Genomic DNA, 20,197 nt, shown 5'->3' with positions numbered 1-20,197 from the left:
TCAGAGCACTTGGTTGCAATACCGAGACAAATGGATTCGTAGAGTCGGGGTGAATCGAGTAGTTAATGCTTCTGATTGAAACCTTTCCGCAGATGCCCCGGCATATGAAATATCTGCCAAGCGCAGACTTGAACTGGAAATATTCTGATCAGTCAATCCTACTCTAGAGTGACTCTATCTCCATAGCAATGGTGCTACCTGGAATGTCTGCACCCCTATCCCTCTGTTCATTTTCTCTGTGCCACCCAAGCGAGTTGGAACAATGCCATTTTTTACCCCCTTTTTTGCTGTTTTTGAGGCAAGTCACACCAAAATAGTCCTGGTTTAAAGTTTTGGAAGGATTTTTAAAACATACCCATAAAAGGTCAACAGAGGCACAATATATGGTGCCTTGCCCACGATCACAAACATTACTGCCAGGCAAGCTATGAGAAGGTCACCAACGTATTTATAGATTTCACTGGTAAGGCAAGGGAGCCTTTTTTAATCTCCCGGTGGGCAGATTTTAAATCTGCTGTAAAGACGCAAATATGTTGCACTTAGTTTATTTAAGGATTACTCCGGTAAAATTTCCAATCCCCACAACTACTTATCATGTGTAATAAACGCACAGTTGAGGAAGAAATCCCAGTTGCTTCTCATGCCCTTGAATGCCTACTCCGCGTATTTACTTGCATTGATAATTTGGAACCAAGTTAGTGCTGAATGCCGTGTTCAGATGAATGGACTAAATGGGTGCTTAATAATTACAATGCGAAGTGCAGTCTTCCAAACGGTTAGTATATACGCTGCGAGAATTGCATCCCATTCCTTGTGTCCCTCTTGAAAAGCAAGCGTATTCTTCATGCTTGTGCATACTTTCTGAAGTCTCTTGATCCCCTCTTGATTGATATCCTTGGGATAAATTCCATGATCTTTATCTGTAAGTGTGCTCCGGTAAAATGTCCTGTGTTCATCTAAAACATTTAGTCAACCCCCCTTTTCCAAGCAGATTGGTGTAAAGAATGTATCTGTTCTTGGATTGAGGGGTTCTCCTCAATGCACCAGTTTGCTTAGTAACAACCTGAATTGGAGAAAAATGTCCAATTTGAAATATATTGAGCATTGCAAAAGGCTCGCTGGATGTTTGGCACCCTCAACAATAAATAAGTGACCTCTTGTCTAGCAGGGAAATAGGCAGCTAAATCCATCTTTCCACTGTAACCTTTCCCTTATAGCAGAAGAGTGCTGGAAGATGTACTCAATATTATACTCTATACATTAATTAATGTCTCGATAATCAATAATATATACATTTTTAAATGGGTTTAGGCGACCACTGGAAGGTAAAGCCCTCCCAAGATCTGGATCTTGGTTTTTAAGTGGGAAGTAACACACCCTGAGCTTGTTAGACCACATACATTTTCAGATTGCTTAATTATATCAAGGGGTATGGATAGGGTTAATTTCATATGAGTATAAGAAGATGACAGAATTGTCACTGTGCATATCTTCACCATAGTTTTTTAGGTCTCGCCTAGCGACGCAGCCCATGCACTGCCTGCCTTGGCGAGGCCTATTGTGGTTGGTTTGGTGGGCGAAAGGGGACAGGACATGTGCACGCGCGCATGCAGAGGACAGGAGTTGTGCACCCACGCATGCAGAGGACAGGAGCCAAGCGCTGGCCTGAAGCCAAAACCGGAACAAATATATCAGCAACATTTACAGGCTGTCATCTGGTGTCCTCTGCTGGCTCCAGCTGAACTGCCTGGAACACTTTAAGACTCTCCAAACTGATATCATTTGAAATCCACCGGCATAAAATGCTCGCTTTGTTTTTTTCAAAATCAGGCTAACTACTTAGCACTATACAGTAATATAAGGTGATATGATCTGAAAATGTGAAAAAATGCACGTTTATTGCTGATGTTGCCTTTCCTACAAGTAGTCAGACGTGTAGTTTTTCTATTTTCTGTTTTTAATGTACTTATTTTGAGTTGACCGGGTCATCGGGCGTCAGAAGTTTGCGAGCCAGAATCCCTTGAATGGACAATAACTATGAAGGCCTGGGAATAACGGGTGAAAATCTGCATGTCAGACCTGCAGCCTCTGACCCCTGCATTGCAGATTTACTGGGTGAGGATCCACCCCCAGTAAAACCGGACCCAGAGCTGTCAGACCCAGCAGTTGCGGTTCTGGTAACACCAGAGGACACCTAGTATGTGGTGAGTGGGTGAGCGGGGTGGGGGGGGTCTGTATCCTGCCAGGGGAACCGGTCCGTCGTTCATATTGTGGGCATTATTATCACGGGTTGTTAGAGTGCAAAACTGATCTGTGGTATTTTGATGCCCAGATAGTTTTGAGACAGTATTGGGCTCTGAAAACTCAAAATAACAAGCCTTTGGAGTCTGTGTATCAGAAACAAGTTCATGAAACTTGTGCTACACGTTAGCGCTGTCAGTACAGCACATGCTCAGTAAATCCCCACTCCAAATTTTCAATTCTAAAAAGATCAGTATTTGCCAGGGCTTAACTGTGCTTAAAGAAATAGATTTGACCTTCCTTCCTGAGCCATCCTGGGACCCCATGAAGCTAAATACTTTCTACCTTCCCCTTATGTTTGGCACATTGACACTTGTCTATCAGTGATTCATTCGAGCTAGTGGTTGGAGAAAAGGACGCATGCACTCATTTTTGGTGACTGACTTTTTTCCTCAACAAACTGATACAGAACAAGAGAGAACAAGCATTTTCAAGGCAATAGACCTCGCATTTACGCATTTATGTTTTAAAAAACGAAAACAAAAATAAAAGGCATTATTTACAATGTCAATAGCTCAAACTCGCGTAAATGCGAGACCTATTGCATTGCAAATGTATTTTTTTTTAACAATACTGCTTGTGGCTGCATGCTGTCTGTAAAACAAACTCTGGCCAGTCAATAGCTATGTCCAGTATAACAGTTAATTCCATCTGTGAGGAGGAAATATTATCGATCATATCTTAGCACTATGGTCAATGTACTCTCCATGTAAGAGAAAGGGGTCATATGAGGTCTTGCATTTACTCCCACAAGTGATGCAATATTTATTGATTCTAATGCAGGTTCTGCTCCTGAACCCCAACTCTAAAGAACGTTATCCCATTTAATAAATAAGACTGTCCAATGGGTAAACCCTTTATGTAAGGAGGCCCAGGCTCTGTTTTGGGGACATTAATATGGTCTCACATGTTGGCTGGTTTGGACACTCACCTAAAATATCTAAAGAATAATGTTTTGTGGTGAACTTGAGGAAATCTGATTGCCTCATTCAAGAGTGTGAAAACGTTTTTAACACATCTATCAGTTCTGTCTCTGTGGGCTACTTTTACAAGCCTTCTTTCTGGGTGAAATCGTTTCAAAATTGGCATGCAACTTCATCTTCAAACCTTCTGTCTTTTACTCAGTCTGTGGACTTACCTGTTTCTAAGCCAACCTTCCAGGCAATGAGCACTCTTAGCAATAGATTTTCATCCTGGGTTCTCCTGCGGCTCTTCATTTACTGTCCGCTAAAGAACAGCCCAAGAGGGTTCCTGTACATTCAGAGCATCCTTTTTTTGGAGGACTATAAAAGCATTGTGACTCGATAAATCTCCTGGAATATAGCTGGTCCTTGTTCAAAGTTAAAAAATCATGAATAGCGAAGTTACATCCGACAGTATAAGGGACTTCACTTGCAACTTATGTTCATCTCAATGGTTGTGTGCTCCTTTGTTTTGGGCACCCCCTAATTTCAAGTGAGTTAACTTAATTTAGACTGTGTTCAAACTGACCATCCACAGACATATTGGAGTATTCATGTTGTTAAACTAAGGAATGCGAGATACCTTTTATAGCAAACATAATAATAATCTTTTTCGCTTCAACTATAGAGATTTTTGAGGCGTGGCCAAGCAGCATGGCCGACAGGACGTGAGCTCCTTCAGCTTACTGCCGGCCGCTGCTAAAATCCTGATTTTCGATCCTTTCAGCCCACCTCAGAAGGCTAAATTGAGCTCCTGCGAGCCCAGACCATCCTGTACTCCTCCGGTCCCGCTTTTAAGGCTGTGGGTGCCCGGATCACCAGCGAGCTCGACCCGACAGATCTGCCGCCGCCGGCCCTGCCTGAAATAGAGGCCGGGAACTGCGGCCTGACCCGACCATCGGCAATTCCGGACACGGGGGGACCCATTGCCATTGGCCCTCCCCCGCAGTTGCCAGGGCGCCGGAGCGGCGTTGTGCCCGCCGAGGCACGGGGCGCCTTAGTGGGCCGGACTCGCCGGCCGCGGTGGTGGCAGCGGCCGCCGCTAATTGAGGCCGGGGATCGGGCCTAGACGCGGTCGAGCAGCAGACTTGCCGGAAGACCCCATTGCCATCGGGGGGCCCTGCGGCGGCGATAGCGGGAGCCTGGATTGCCGCACCGGCCGGTTCGGGAGGCGGAGTGACGGCCTGCCGGTAGCTGTAGCGGCCTGTGCCCTGTCGGGGTGCCTGGTGCGGAGGGGCCCGCCGCCTCCGGGGTTGCTGCGGCCGGAGTGTCGCCCTGCACGATGCCTGCTGCTTTTTGAGAACCGGCCCTTGGATCCGATCTGTGCCCCGGCCCTGAGGTGAGAGGACGGCCTGCCCGCTTCGGGACAGGGCCGCGCAAGCGTGGGGACCGGTGACTGGGCCTGCCCATCGAGCCTGCAGAAGGAAGGATCTCCAGGGCACTTGTCGCCATCCGGGGTTTCCTCCCCCCCCCCTACATGGGAGAAGTATAGGTGGACAGTGGGTTGAAAGAGGCCTGACCCCGACTGCCCAGAGGCGGGGTTATTGGAGACCGCACTGGGAGCGGTATACTGGGCCCCTGGAACAAGTCTCTCCTGGTGCTGGAGGACCCACATCTATGGGAACTCTCTGCTAACGCTGGGGCATAAGATTTGAGATACAACATCTAGAGGCCCGGTGGCCCGGAGGATTTACCCTCAGGGGGAATGCCTTACAGCTGATGGAGATGGGAGGATACCGTGTTGCCCACACATAGCGCCACTAAGGACTGGAACCGGCGTCTGGGCCTAGCCTCTCCTCTCTTTATGGTACATTGGACCCTGAGACGCACCCCCCACAGTGACCTCCTGGCCCGATCTGCATGAGAGAGGGACAGATCGGATAGGTGGCAGTAGCCCAGCGTGCCGGTTCCTACAGGAAGATTTTTCTGGGGATACGCATAACAGAGCTACACCTGTGACGTCCCTGGGTAGTGGGGGGCCCAGAAGTGGATTTAGTGGGCCTCGTGGCCTGGTGCCCAGACCGTATACGGCATCTGAGGGTGCTGCTGTGCCGACAAGCTAGAGGATAGGGAACGCTTGGGTGGCCCTCCGCCGCAATTCATGATGCGCAAGGATAGAACACCCCGGGCAGTGCAGCCCAACACCATTACACAGTATACTACACAGAGGCTCCCTTCTCAGAGACTCACTCACCAGTTGGGTCAGGAGGAGGGGGGTCCAGCGCCCGAGGAGCCGTCACGGGCAGAATTACTGAAGGCGATACAGGGTTCCCACTCGGCCTTGGAACGTCAGATCGAGACTGTGTCCATCGACGTGAACCTTCTACGGACTGACCTGCGCAAGGTGGCCAATAAAGTCACGACTGCGGAAGGGAATATTACTCAACTGCATGGAGAGGTGGCGTACCTCAAGAAAACGGTCTCCCAACTTTCGTCCACGACGAAGGCCCTGGAGTGGAGAGCGGAAGACGCAGAAGGGAGGGCGCGCCGCAGTAACATCCGTGTGCTGGGTATCCCGGAACGAGCGGAGGCGGGCCACCCGGAACGCTTCCTTGAGCAATGGATTCATACAGTGTTGTGCCCTGAGGGCATATCGGACGTTTTTGTGATAGAGCACACAGAGCGTTGGTCCCACCTCCGAAGCCCGGCGCCCCTCCTCTGGCCCTCATTGCCAAAATTCTGAACTACTGTGACAGGGACTGCATACTACGAGCGGCGAGGGAATCCAAGGACCTTACTTTTGAGAATACGAAGGTGTCCATCTTCCCAAAGTATACGCAGCTAGTTCAGGAACAGCGCAAGTCCTTTCTGGCAGTTAAACAAAAGCTCAGGGAGATGCACCTGCAGTATATGCTACTCTATCCGGCGAAACTCAAGGTTCTCTCCCAGGGAAAGGCTCACTTCTTCGAAGCCCCTGCGGATGTGTGGGAGTGGCTCAAGATTCGAGGAGATGATCTCCCTCCTGGAGAGCGGGCTGGGGCTCGGAGCACGTGGGGGACCAGACTGTGAAGGCGGCACAGCGTTGAGGCGTCGAGGATCCCGTGAGGATGAGAGTGTGGAGAGCAACCGTGTTACGGTGAGAGAAGATGGCTCCCTACACATGGATGTACCGGCAGCGTCTCAGCCTGCTTCTCCTGGGGAGATCCAGGTACCGGACACATTACTGCCCTCTGCGGAGGAGGTTTCCCCGACCAGTGCAACGGTCCCGGAGACGGCTGGAGCGCAGGGCCAGGAGCCGGATGGACTATCGTGAGGAGGGTCTCTGCACCCGATACTTTCCTAAACTCTGGACAATTTGCTAGACACTGGCTGGACAGTAAGAGGGCTATGATGGATGAGGGGGGGCACTGCCTAGTACTTGGATCAGGGAGTGCGGGATGTGGGTGGGGGACGGGAGATGTGCTAATGAGGGTCTCCTTTATCGCTAACAATGAGGTGGAGGTTGTTTTCGGGTCCTGGAGGGCGGCCTGGGGGGGAGTCGGGTTGGGGGGGGAGTTTGGGAGGATTTGAACCGTTTGGGTATTTGGGAATGCTGTGTACGTCCTGGCACCGGCAGGGGAAGGGCATATTAGCGTGTTTAATTGTTGCAGTAATATTGCTCGTGGGATGTGGGTGTTTGGGGTTGAGGGAGGTAAAGTTGGGGGGGAATGTTGCAGGCATCAGCTGTATTACAGTTCGGGCACGGAAATGGTGGGTCACAGGACGTAGGGCTGTTCGCCCAGATGGGCACTATTGCCACTCATGGCACACAAGTTCTTAAGCTGGAATGTGAGGGGCCTGGATGCATATACCAAGCGGCATAGGGTTCTATCCTTCCTCCAGAGACACAGGATCTCTATTGCGTGCCTACAGGAGACCCATCTAGATGAGGATGGTGCCCAAAAGTTGGCAAAGAAGTGGAGGGGCCAGGTGTTTCACTCCTCATTCTCAACATATGCTAGGGGGGTCCTAATTTGGGTGGCCCCCTGGGTCCCGTGCGCTGTTCAATATGTGGAGGGGGATATCAATGGCAGGTACCTGCTCCTGCGGGTGAAGCTGGACGGGAGGGAACTTTCCATTTTAAAGTCATACACATCTGATGTAGACGACCCTGACTTCTTTTTGCACCTACAGGAGGTCCTTGTATCGGATCTGGAGTGCCCACTGCTATGGTTCGGGGACTTTAATTGTGTGTTGGACCCTGTATTGGATAGTTCCCCTCCCCGCACAGGGACGAAACAGCGCATGACAGCGCGACTTAGAGAGGTGATGCAGAACCTAGGATTCAGTGATGTGTGGCGCATGGGTAACCCGACTCAAAAACTATTCACGTGTTTCTCCCCCACTCATAACACACACAGCAGACTAGACAGGGTACTGGCGGCCAATGTGGACGCTTCCCTCTCCCTAACGGTCACCCATCAGGCCCGTTTTTTATCCGATCACTCTCCAGTAACATGCGCTGCCCAGTGGGAGAACCAGCCCTCCCGCCCTCGCACCTGGAGTATGCCGATAGACCTCTTGCAGGACCAGGTGGGGAAGAACGATGTGGAGACTGCCCTTACGAATTACCTTGACTTGAACTGGGAGGGAGGGGACCTTACTTATTCTACCAAATGGGATGCCCTGAAGGCGGTCATTCGGGGTGAATGTATGGCCCTCACCTATTGAGTCCGGAAACAGCTACTTCGGGAATTGCGAGCTGCGGAGGATGCACTTCTGCACCTGCAAACTTTGCCAGATCCCGACGACTTGGGTCAGGAGGCGGAACGGACGGCTCACGAGTGTGTACATAACATACTGAACCGTCTAGACAAATACACTCTGGGCTAGTATCGGCAGCGCCTCTATCGGGAAGGGGACAAATCGGGCCGACTATTAGCTTGGATCCTTCGGCGTTAGTTCGCCCCAGAAAGGATTGTGGCCCTGAGAAGCCCCACAGGAGGAATGGTGCACTTGGAGGCGGGTATCCTTTGGGTCCTCCGGTCCCATTTGCAGAGGGTGTATGCCGTGGATCCTCCGGTTACTGGGGCCTCCTTCCTCCCTTATATCCGGGGACTTACCCTACAGACACTTCCGCAGGAAGCAGCGGAGGAACTGGATGCAGTTTTGATGCTTCGTGAGGTGAAGGTGGCGATAGCTGGCCTGCCGAGGGCTAAATCCCCAGGAGGAGATGGCTACCCCTCCAAATTTTATCAAGCATTTGCAGACGCCCTTGCCCAACCCCTCTTGCAGGTGTACCTGGAGGCGTTTGAATGGGAAGCTCTTCCACCCAGTATGAATCCGGGCGAAATCTGTATGATCCTGAAGCCGGGTGGGGATAGTGGCGATCCCGCCGCATACCGACCCATCACCATGATAAATACAGATGTGAAAGTTTGAACTAAACTCTTGGCTGCCCGGCTGGTGCCGCACATGGCGCACCTGGTACACCCCGACCAATGTGGGTTTATCCCTGGCCGCAACACCGCCATGAATTTGAGATGATTGAACAACATTATTCACGAGGTGCGAGATAGAGAGGACCAGATGGTCTTTTTGTCGATTGACCTTGTTAAAGCATTCAACACTGTGGACTGGGGGTACCTCTTAGAGGTCCTCCGGATGGTGGGGATGGGCCCTGGCTTCAGTTGTTGGATCCGCATCTTGTACAAAGCCCCACGGGCCAGAGTGAGGCTCGGTGCAGCACGTTCGGAAGAATGGCTCTTGGATCGGGGCATGCGGCAGGGGTGTCCCCTCTCGCCGCTCATTTTCGCCCTGGCGATCGAGCCTTTGGCGGTCCAGTTCCGAACAGACATGTCGCAATGGGGCATCACAGTGGGCGACACGTGCAATGTGATCTCCTTATATGCGGATGATGCCCTCTTTTATTTAATGACCCCGCGGGAGTCGGTGCCCGTCCTCCTTCAGCACTTGGACCGCTTTGGTGCGGCTTCGGGTCTGAGAATTAACTGTGGGAAGTCCCTGATTTTCCCCCTGGCAGGCTACGGCGTGGGACCGCTGATGACCCTGCCGAATCTTGGGCTACGATGGGAGCAGGAGGCGTTCTGGTATCTCGGGATCCAGGTAAAACCCACGGATGCGCAGGGGTTGGCCTAAAATATTGACTGAGTTCTCAAGTCCTTACAACAATTGGTCACTTTCTGGAACTCCTTGCCACTATCCCTTATGGGGAGACTGGCCGTTGCAAAGATGGTGATGTTCCCTAGGACGCTCTATGTCCTTCAGAATTCCCTGTACCCAATCCCCTCGTGTGTTTTTCGCACACTTAACACGTTGCTTACGTCGTTACTCTGGGCGGGACGGCGTAGCCGAGTTGCCCTCCATACCGTGGTCCGAACATGGGAGGAGGGGGGGTTAGAGGCGCCTAGATTTGACTTGTACTACTATGCGGCACAGCTGTTACCGGCTGCACGGTGGTTCGCGGATGGAGACAGCTGGGAGATGAGTCTACTGGCCGGCAGGGCTGACGAGCGAGTATTGCAGGTGGTATTGATGCGAGGATGGGGAGCAGATGAGGCCCTGCCCTACGTGGCGCGCCACGCAGCTGCGGTCTGGCAGCGGTTTGTGGAGAAAATACTGCAGCGAGCCTCCTTTCATAGGGAGTTGCCGGTGTGGGTCCTGGCCCCTGTAGTGGATATGGCGGAACACATGTCCTTTAGGGATTCGAAAATGGGAGGCTGTGAGACTTTGGCGGACCTTTAGCCCAATGAGTCATTCGTGTCCTTTGAGCAAGCCATGGAAGCCTTTGGCCTGGGGGAGGGGCAATATTTGCACTACCGGGGCCTTCAGGAGGTGGCAAGAGCGGCGTGGCCCCAGTTTCCGGAGGCGCCCCCGTTGTCCCACACCCTGAACATCCTCCTCTCTTGCGACAGAGGGCGCAAGCTGATATCTCTGCTGTATTCGGCCATGAGACAGGACTCGACCCCTCAGGTTCCACCATCCTGGGGGGCCTGGGAGATAGACCTGGGGCTCACCCTGACCCCGGGACAGCGTAAGCGAATAGGGAGACTTACCCACAGAGTGTCCGGCAATGCGAGCTTCAAATTGACACATTCCAACTTTATGCATCGCACCTACTTGACCCCGCTGTCCTTGAGGCGTATTTCGGGAGACAGGGAGGACAACTGCCCCAGATGTGGGATGGAGAGTGCGGGGTTCCTACACCTGGCCTGGGACTGCCCCTTGGTCGGTAGCTTCTGGAGGGGGGTGGTGGATCGTATACATGCCGTAACCGGCCTCCGGATTGATCTGAACCCGCTTCACTGCCTATTAGCCCTGGTCCCTAAACCGAGGAAGAGAAACCTTTCCTACAAACTTTTGCAATTAATGTTGGTGCTATGAGGTGTAGGGTGGCGATCACCTGGATGGGGCGGAGGGCTCCTGAGTTGTTAGCGTAGTGTAAAGATGTAAGAGAGTGGTCACTGGCTGAGGAGACGCATATGCAGAGGACCCGCAGGAATGTGAGGTTGCAGGATGATCTCCTTGCATAGCGAGTCATGTGTGCCACGGAGTTGTCTCACAGCGATTCAGATGGCACGAGCGCTGAACTTTTCTCTTCAGGGGACTCGGGATCTGAGACTGAGGGGGGAGGAGGTGGGGAGGTTGGACCCGCGCTAATGTAGGTGCATTGCCTGTTCCTCAACAGTATTTCACGTTATTGATGTGGTTTTTTATGTCGCTCATGAACACAGCCTGAACTGTACTCACTGTACCATATAGTGCCATAATGAGGCTATCGTACTGTGTACACATGCTTGATGATTGATGCCAAGGTCAGGGGGGGGATTGCTTTTTTCCATGTTGCAAAATCACAAATAACGTTTTTTTTAAAAAAACTATAGAGATTTTTGTAAATTAACAACAAACAGTTGCTACTGTTCACTCTGATATTAATTGCAGGATTAGAATCTATCTTGTCATTATTATAGCTGGAGATCTTAAATTGAGGGGTACTTGAATCAGTGATAATTGACTATCTTAGTTGTTTTATTTCAAGATATAGAGATTGTGGTCAGGTGGAGCTTGCCCAATGCTGATGAAGTTAATTGCAACATGTATTACTCATATTAATTTCACTCTAAGTTAGTTTGGCATTGTTAACCAGAGTCCTATGTTAGCTGCTCTTCCATTGTCTACACCAATCATGGTGCATACATTTGTAGCCTAGTTATTCTTCCCCAGAATCTTAAACTGAGATTCTAATTATTAGAGGTAACCAAGGCCATCGAAAAGAACCAAATGGTAAGGCACCTGCGCCTTCTGGCATTCAGAGTAACTTTTTCAAAATTAAATGTCAAGCACTGGGCTCCCCTGATTACCAATGTTCTCAATGTAACATGCTCCCTCTGTCTGGCCACCTCTTGGTTTCAGTCATTGACTACAGCTATCTTTAAGAAAGGAAAAAGGCAAGATCTTGCATGTTATTGACCTACATCTTTTGGTGATTCTACAGACAGTCAAAATAGAATGTAGACTTCATTCGATCAGCTGCAGGAGGTGCTGGAACGGTATTTGGGCTCCTTGACAGAAGGTTATTGTAGAGAGGCTTGTGCTTCACCCCAAAGAGTCAGCGATTCCTTCTCAGGTTAAGGCCATACAACAACAATTCCTGCAAAGGGTTTTTCATACATGGTAGAGTCTGTGGTAGATGTGGTATGGTACCTTCTGCAGAACGTCTGCGGTGCCATGCTCAATGGGTCGACTTCATAAATGCCATGTCGGTTTGCGCAAAATGACATCCCTTCTGGCAGGGGGTATTGCATGTTTGGGACATGTCCTGGGCTGGATGCTCTTAGCACATCACAATCTTTGGCAGTAGATATAAATTAGTTATGAAGTGTTTGTCTTGTTGTTGGTTACGGTGCACAGACTTTGGCCTTCGTTTATTATTTTGATGGGCATTTTGCCACCTGTACTATAGTGCTTAATTAAACAGCACAGCAGTTATAGGTGGCAAAATGCCGGAGAGGAGCGGGGGGCACGGGGCAGTCATCGCAGGAAAAACACCAACATCGAGAGTATATCGGTGTTTGTCCGCAAATTGTGGCTAACAGGTTCAGCACCACAGCTTGAAAAGATGCTGAACCGCCATCTTTGGAGGGGTGTAAAAATAGCCTAGGCATGTGTTTGGAGCGACCCATATGTACAGTAAGAGGAAGCCTTATAAAACTTTCCAAATTCGATTGGTGCCACTATAGAGTTATCCTCCATGAGCGTAATAGTGGGAGATTGCAGTCACTGGACAATGAAATTAAGGCCTATGGAACATAGACAATCTACAGCAAAACCTGTGAGGTGTTCGTGTTCTTTCATTTGGGTGGTTAGGCGAGCATTTTAATGGAGATTTAGCTGTTTATGTGCATTAAATGTTACTTGTATGTAATGCTTAAGGAGTTTATTGGAGTCTCATGTTTGATGATTGCAAGAAAAAAAACCTAATGCAATGTTTGATAGAAAAATAGCATGTAGTCTGTGCAGTTACTGTGCATATGTAACAACTTTTTTCACGCATGTTTATCATATTGTACGTGATGTTTGTACTGCTTACATCTGCTGATCTGAAATGTGTGAGAACATTGTAAGCATACCTGCCAAGGTTCCAGAATGCGATGTATGACATTTTCATAATTTCAGTGTAATTATGAGTGACTTTTCAGCGACTATGAGTGACACTTTCCCACGAGCTAAATCAAGCAGTGAAGACAAGACAAACATATAAATTACACCCATTTGAGCAATGAGACACTTTAAAAAGATTTTAAAACTCTTGCAAAGCTCCAGAAATGGAAGGGCACTTAGAAAGTAAAGGGTAGCTCAACGGGAAAGAAGCATTCTACCTCCCTGGTGGAAAGACTGAGCAGCATGGACCATGCACATGACCTAAAGTGGCTGCTTCTAAACACTAACATCAGACACAAAAGAAAGACCAAAGTCTAGGAAGTGTAAAGCGACCCGGAAATAACTGTTTTAAGAGGTATATTTTTTACAAATATATTTATGCAATTGGTGGGACTCGGCTGAGAAGTGCCCAAATGGGACACTCCGCGTTATAAACAGCCCTGCCAAGTACCACACTATCGTGTGTTAAACTAACACATTTCAGTGTGGTGGTCCGCATCACTGCACTGAAAAGCATTGTCACGTATTTATAGCGCCTCCTCAGCGAAGTCGGAGCTCTACTTAAGACTAATGGGTGTCTCTGCTTACACGTGTCATTTAACACCATGCAATGTGCACACGAGTGGCCATTAAGTTTTTATAAAGCAAAAACAATAAGATGATGGACTGAGCGCTGAAACTTTTCAGACACTCATCCCCAGTCACTATTAGGTCTGGGTTAAATCCATCATCGTTCTTTAGCTCACTTAGCTACCCCACTTCAGACCCAGCCATATGCAAATCAGTCTTGAGCCTGCTCCTCATGGGAACACTCCAGCCCTAACTGCTAAGCCAGGTCCTCCCTTTGTGGTGAATCTGCTGTGCTCGTGTATGAGACTAACATGCATACTTATAAAGTACATTTTGTAAAACATGCCTCAGTTGCGAATACCAAAGTGGGGCACTTCTTGTTAAAAACACATTAGTAGCTTTCTTCAAACCCGGCCCCTGGCATCTCTGCCTAAATCATCCTGGATGATGGTTGCAATGTGAAGGACCGTGGTTTTTTTAAGCCGATGGTCAGTTATCATTATTGTTTAATTGTTTTCCAGTGCATGCTGGAGTATTTTCCATAGAGCAATTTCACTTTAGAAAAAGGCCTGAATGTTCCCCCTTTAGAAAAACAACGATGTGGATGATTCTAAGCGTCTTTATGACGGGCATAGAAGTGATGTGCTGTTCAGGTTTTTAATATTTGATGCGGTTTGTTTAATATATATGGCCGCAAGGGTGAGGGTCATTCACATGCAATAGAATAAAATAGTGGTAGGCTATTAAAACTTAATGGTCACTTGTGTGCACTTTGTATTGTGCTAAATGGCACTTGTAGGTAGAGACACTTATCACTCTTACGTAGCACTCCGGATTCACTGAGGAGGTGCTATAAATGTGCGCCAATGTATTTCAGTGCAGTGATGCAGACCACCTCACTGAAATGCATTAGTCTAACACATGATGCATGGTACATGGCAGGGCTGTGTAGTATATGTAAAATATAAGAATTTGTGGAAATAGTTCAGCTTGAATAGCCTCCACAGATGTCAAGTTCACATGACACACTGTTGTGCTGTCATGGTTGTGGTGCCAGTGAATATTAAACTCATACTGTGAGCCAGATTTACGAAATTCCTTGTTTGCGTTTCCTAAAAAGCAAATCCTAAGAAATCGCAATTTATGAAATACAAAATGGAATGTACAGTAACAGATTTTTAATAGCAATGCCTATTCTGTAGGAATCATTATTAGGAAATTGCTAATTTAGAAATAAAACAAGCATTTGCAATGCAATAGGTCTCGCATTTACGTGAGTTTGAGCTGTTGACATTGCAAACGACAATGCCTTTTGTTTTAGTTTTTAAAACATAAATAAAAGGCATTGTGATTTACAATGCCAATAGCTTAAACTTGCGTAAATGCAAGACCTATTGCATTGCAAATGCTTGTTAGGACTTGTGCCCTGGACAGGAGGTCAGGAGGGTGATATATCGGCATGACAAAAGAAGAAGGGCGGGGCAACAGAAAAGCAGGGGTGGAGACAGAAGCATGGGTAAAGACTAAGGCAGGGATAGAAACAGATTAGGAGGGGAACAGACAAAGGTGCAGTGGTGAAAGAGAAGCATGGGTAAAGATACAAAGGCAGGGGAGAAACAGAGTGGCAGTGGTAGAGACAGAAGCACAGGAAAGACAGGAAGGCAAGGGAGAAACAGCGGGTCAAGGGGAGAAACAGAAGGGCAGGGGTACAGCCGGAAACACGGGTAAAGATAGGAAGGCAGGGGGAGAAACAGAAGGGCAAGGGGAAAAGCAGAAGGGCAAGTGGAGTGAAAGAAGGACAGGGGAGAAATAGGAGCCTTATTAAAGACAAAAAGGCTAAGAAGAAACAGACGGGCAAGGAAAGTGACGATGGACATTGAGGAGACAGAAGGGTATGGGGAGAGAAGGGTATAGGAAAAACAGAATGTTGGGGGGAGAGACAGGTGAGGGGAGAATTATATGGTTGTTGAAAGAAACAGAAAGGAAGGAGGCAGTACAGAAATAGAGAAGTAAGAAAAGGTCAGGGTATTCCCAGTTTTCATCCCATTCATAGAGGCTGCACGTAATTTTGCTGTTTATGGGCGGGGTGGGCTCAGTGCGTGCACCAGAGCACACATGGCGGTGGTACGGCGCTCACAGAGCTGTGCACAAATGTTCCTATTCACAAGGGCTGTGCATTATTTTACTGCTTATGGACGGAGCATGCTTGGTGCGTGTACCGGAGCACACATCCTAATGTGTACATCGCTCACAGAACGGGTGACTGCTCCCGTTCACACACGCTGCATGTTATTTACTTCCTGCCAAAGCAGTAGCGGGCAGGAAATGTGCAACTAGGTTCTAAAGGAACAGGGGAGTCACGGTGCTTAAGTCCTGATAACCTGAAACACTCACTAAAACGCTTGTTACCGCTATTCCTGGAAAAATTAGTCTACATCATTGCTCAAAATATAGAACTGGCCATGACGTTCCCCTTCGTCTGAAGGGACCTGTGCTCGCGTAGACCATACATTTCTGTCACACACATTTTTTTTTTTTTTAATTGAGTATATGCCGGACGCGTGCAATTCCCGATCTGACAGTGCCTCCATTTTTGATTCAGTAACAAGATACCGAATCGGAAGGAACGTGGCTTGGTCGAGGATAATGGTGGACGTGTGACCTAAGAGCTGCGCATCAGCACGCAATTTATCCTCGGTAATCATACAGCTGAGGCCGACCTGCACATTCCTGGATACCTAGTAGGGGGCCCTGTGTTGAGGGGCGTGCCCATGCAACGATTGGAGGCTGCCGGTGCTACAGGTCGGGAGCGGCGGCCTGCGGAAAGAAGCGAGTATTGGAGGCAGCAGCAATGGTGACGAGGGCGGTTTACGGAGAGCCGGTGAGCCGCCCGGAAGTGGGGCTGAACTCCGGGCTTGGTGATTGGCCTAGAGTCTGCCCTGGGGTCTGCCGAGTGTTGGGTAGGGAGGAGAAGCAAGCGGCGGGGACACCTGCAGACAGCGCCTGAGACACCAAAGACGTGGCTGGGGCACCCTGGACGGCCCCCCTCCGCCATTGAAGGGTGAAGTCGGGAGAACGACCTGGCCAGATTGCGCATGTCGCCTGGTCGGGTGGCCATAGAGGTGAGCTCCTCTGGCCCTGAATGGGCCTCCTGGTTCGTGCCTCTGACCAGGGGCAGAGTGGTTGTGCCCAGGATCTCATTCGACAGCAATTTGCAGCCGATTGAAGTACACAGTTGGGCCTTGGGACGAGCGGTGTCCGGCTGTAACGGGCCTGCACACCCCAGCGGGTGTAGTGACGATCCCTCCTGCCCTGACTTGGAACTGCAGCCATTGAGGGGACAGAGTCACGTGAGGGGCCTGGATTTGGCCACTTGCTATAGTGGCGCAAAACCTGCGGCTGAGGCTGCAGCGGTGACTTGTTACAAGGGCCCTGAACGTTGGCGGCTTGGTCCTGGGAAGGAGATTGGAGCAGTGAGTGCTTGCGGCTGGCAGAAAACAGGGAGGCTCTTGGTGACTGCGCGGCCAGAGTGATTGGCCTAGAGTGGTTGGTGGCGGAGTGGAAAATTCTGAGGAGGGCTTGGCGCTCAACCGCTGGGATGCCTGTGCGTTGCAAGACAGTGTCTGGTTGGAGTTGGGCCGCGTCCTGGTGCAGACTGCTGGAGCCGTAACAGAGATGTGGTTGTAGCATTAAATCAGAACATCTGGGGGGGCGCTTGTATGTATGCGGCGGCGGCGGGGGGGGGAGCTTGTATGTATGCGGCGGCGGCGGGGGCGCTTGTATGTATGTATGCGGCGGTGGCGGCCTGAGGGTGGGGGGAGGGTCTCTGTATGTGTGTGCGCAGGGGGTGCCGGTGAGTGGGGGGAAGTAGGGGGTGCGGGCGCGTGTGTGTGTGCGCCTTCCTGCCTGCGTGTGCATGTGTGTATGTGTGTGTTCAGGGAATCTGTGGCAGGGGGCGTGCACGGTGCTGGGCTGGGCGTGCACGCCCACGAGGTCAAATCTCCGGCAGGAGAAGCATGTGACAGTCTGCTGTCCACATTCCCCCAAGAGTGACAACATAAGTTGTCTCGCCCTAGACAGCAAAAACTTCGCTTTTGCTTTTGTCTAGGCGAGACCTAAAAACAAGGGTACCTATGGGCCTAAGTCCCCCCCACCCCACTTGATGCACTTCAAACATGCATCAAGGGGGGGTGGAGCTTGATGCACCTCAAGCATGTAAAGCGCACAAATGCCCTAGGGGCAAGTGTGCGCTTCATGGCACCTTAAAAAAAGCATTTTGGGGTTCTTTTTTCAAATTGCACCTGGTTACCATCGACTTGTAGAATAGACATATAGCTGCAGATTCCTTACTTTAGAATCTTCCCCAGTTGCGAGATTGGATCCAGAACTTTTTTTCCCATAGCATGTCTGTGCATAGGTAGAGGGTGCATTGCAACTCCATATCGACGTCATCCACCTGATGTGCCGTCAACTGAGTCCATATAACACTATCACCAACGTCGATTCCTTTTCTGCGATTGCAACATGGATCCGGAGTGGTTAGGTTGCCTTTTATTTGGCACATAACAAAATTTTGAAGAAAACAGTGTGCTTTTTGCAATGTCTTCAGGGTTTAAACCCTGTGTATCTTGTCACAGACTGATGCCGATCGCAGATACTCATACTATATGTTTGTGGTTCCTTGGAGAACACCCTGACCATGACTCTGAGGAGTGTGGTTCCTGTCGGCGCCTTTGGCCGAAGCCATTGAGAGAGCACTGTATAAAACTTTTGACGGCACGACTAGCTGATGCACCACATTGTTTTGAGTCTTCGTCGAAGTCCAGAGACCAGTTAAGGAGTCGTTCGGTTGAGGGGCCATTTCATTCAACGTCAAACAAGGCTCCGAAGGTCCAAGGATTGAAAGATAAATTATTTTCTCATGCCGTCTCCCAACCTTTGGTTGCACAGCATTCACAGAAGTCCACCCCTCGTCTCCCTAAATATCCTGGAGATAGGGCGACACTAGCCTAAATCTGTGAATATTACATTTCCCTACATAAAGTCTTTGGGCCCCCTTCTGGTGTGAATTTGTGTCCTGACTGCATCTAGTTCCAAGGATTGAAACATACATTATTTACTGATGCCGCCTCCCATCCATACCTGGGGCTTTGTTGCGAGCTAGTGTTCTAATCGTGTGTGTTATGTCCTGGGGTTTGATTTTTGTTTCTAACTCTTTTTTTGTCTGTGAGCGGGAGGCTGGGCATGATTGATGGGCCAAGGAAATGAGTCAGCTCCTGGTGTGGTGTTTGTACCGGGGATCTATACATTTCAGAGTAGTAGCCCTCAAACACATGTAGTATGTCTAGCTGAGAGTATTTAAGGTTCCCTTCCTTGTCTTTGAGTTCCATGATTGGTTTTACTGCTGTGTCCTGCTTAACTAACCAAGCTAACAGTGTCCCGATTCTGTTACCTTCCTTGTGCACCTTGGTTGCGTAAGTTCTGAAGTTGTATTTACGGAGATCGTGCAAGGTTTCCTCGTGTAATGTTTTAGCATTTGCTATTTGTGTTGGGGTGGCTACCCCTTTATCCCCAGCCCGCAATAACCCCGCCAGTTGTGCCTCTGCCTTTAGTAATGTGTTCTCCAGTGTTTTCCGTACCCCCACTATTTGTTTGATGGAGTGTCCCCTGGCTCCGACCTTAAATGCGTCCCTTTCTACTAATCTGGAGGATGCTGTGCCGGTGTTTAGTGTGAAGTATTCCTGTATATGATCCCTGTGTGTGTGTGGCGGAAGGCCTGCTCTGTGAGACACTCGCTCGGTAGCTTCCATGTCGGTACAGGGGGGTGAGGTGGCTGCCATCGAAGAGTAATTGTGTGTGCATCGTGGTCAGAGACCACTCTACCCAGATAGTCTGTGTGTTGTACCTTGGGGAGGAGCGTTGTGGAAAACAGAAACCTGTCTAATCTTACTCTTAAATTGTGTGGGATTGAATGGAAGGAGTATATCCGCGTGGTTGGATTCCGTTCCCTCCAAGCGTCCACTAGTGCCCAGTGATCCACCCATTGCCGAAGGTGTTCCGTCTGTTTGTGTGCTGGTGAGCGTGCCGTTGGGGGGGGGGTGAGATCAGTCTACATTGACGTCTAGGGTGCAGTTGTTGTCCCCTCCCAGGAGCCATGGATACGACGTGTGTTGGGTCAGTATTCCCGTGAGGTGTCACCAATATTGTTCTTGCTCTACATTGGGTGCATATATGCTTCCTATTAATAGTGGCTGACCCTCTAGCAACCCTGCCAGAAGCGTGTATTGTCCCTCTTTGTCCACTACACAGAGGAGAAGTGGGGCTCAATGATTAGAGCGGCAGACCCTGATGCAGAGGTCTAGCCCGGGACCAGGGTTCAATTCCCCGCCTCGGCGGGTCTTGGGCTCAAAATTCCATGGACCTGATAATTCTCGCCTCGGTGCCTATTCCAATCATGGAGTACCACTCTGCAACTCTGGGCAATAGCTTGCTTAATCTCCACAACGGCCCCCACAACGCTAAGGATGCCTGGCCTCCACCTTGGGGGTGCCCAGGAGTGGACGCCTCACAGGGAAAGCCAGGATGGGTTCCACAGCGGTATTCGTACAAGCACCTTGAGACCCTTGTGGGTGAGTAGTGCGCTATACAAGTATCAATTTTTACATGTTACTACACGTGACTGCTCCCGGAACGGCACCCTCGGCCTAATACAGATCAGGGTACCTCTGGCAAATGCGGAGTATGTTGTGGCACATATTATGCTG

General features: G+C 49.7%; 1 protein-coding gene across 1 annotated transcript in view; it reads left to right on the top strand.

Moving 5' to 3' along the window:
• ULK4 (unc-51 like kinase 4) overlaps nt 1–20,197 on the top strand; it is a 1,855,260-nt gene that overhangs the window by 635,410 nt on the left and 1,199,653 nt on the right. The window lies entirely within an intron of this gene.

The sequence above is a fragment of the Lissotriton vulgaris genome, chromosome 10, assembly GCF_964263255.1.
Source record: "Lissotriton vulgaris chromosome 10, aLisVul1.2, whole genome shotgun sequence".
In the NCBI taxonomy this organism is placed as follows: domain Eukaryota; kingdom Metazoa; phylum Chordata; class Amphibia; order Caudata; family Salamandridae; genus Lissotriton; species Lissotriton vulgaris.
The sequence above is the reverse complement of the archived record's forward strand: the minus strand, read 5'-3'. Positions and strand labels throughout refer to the sequence as shown.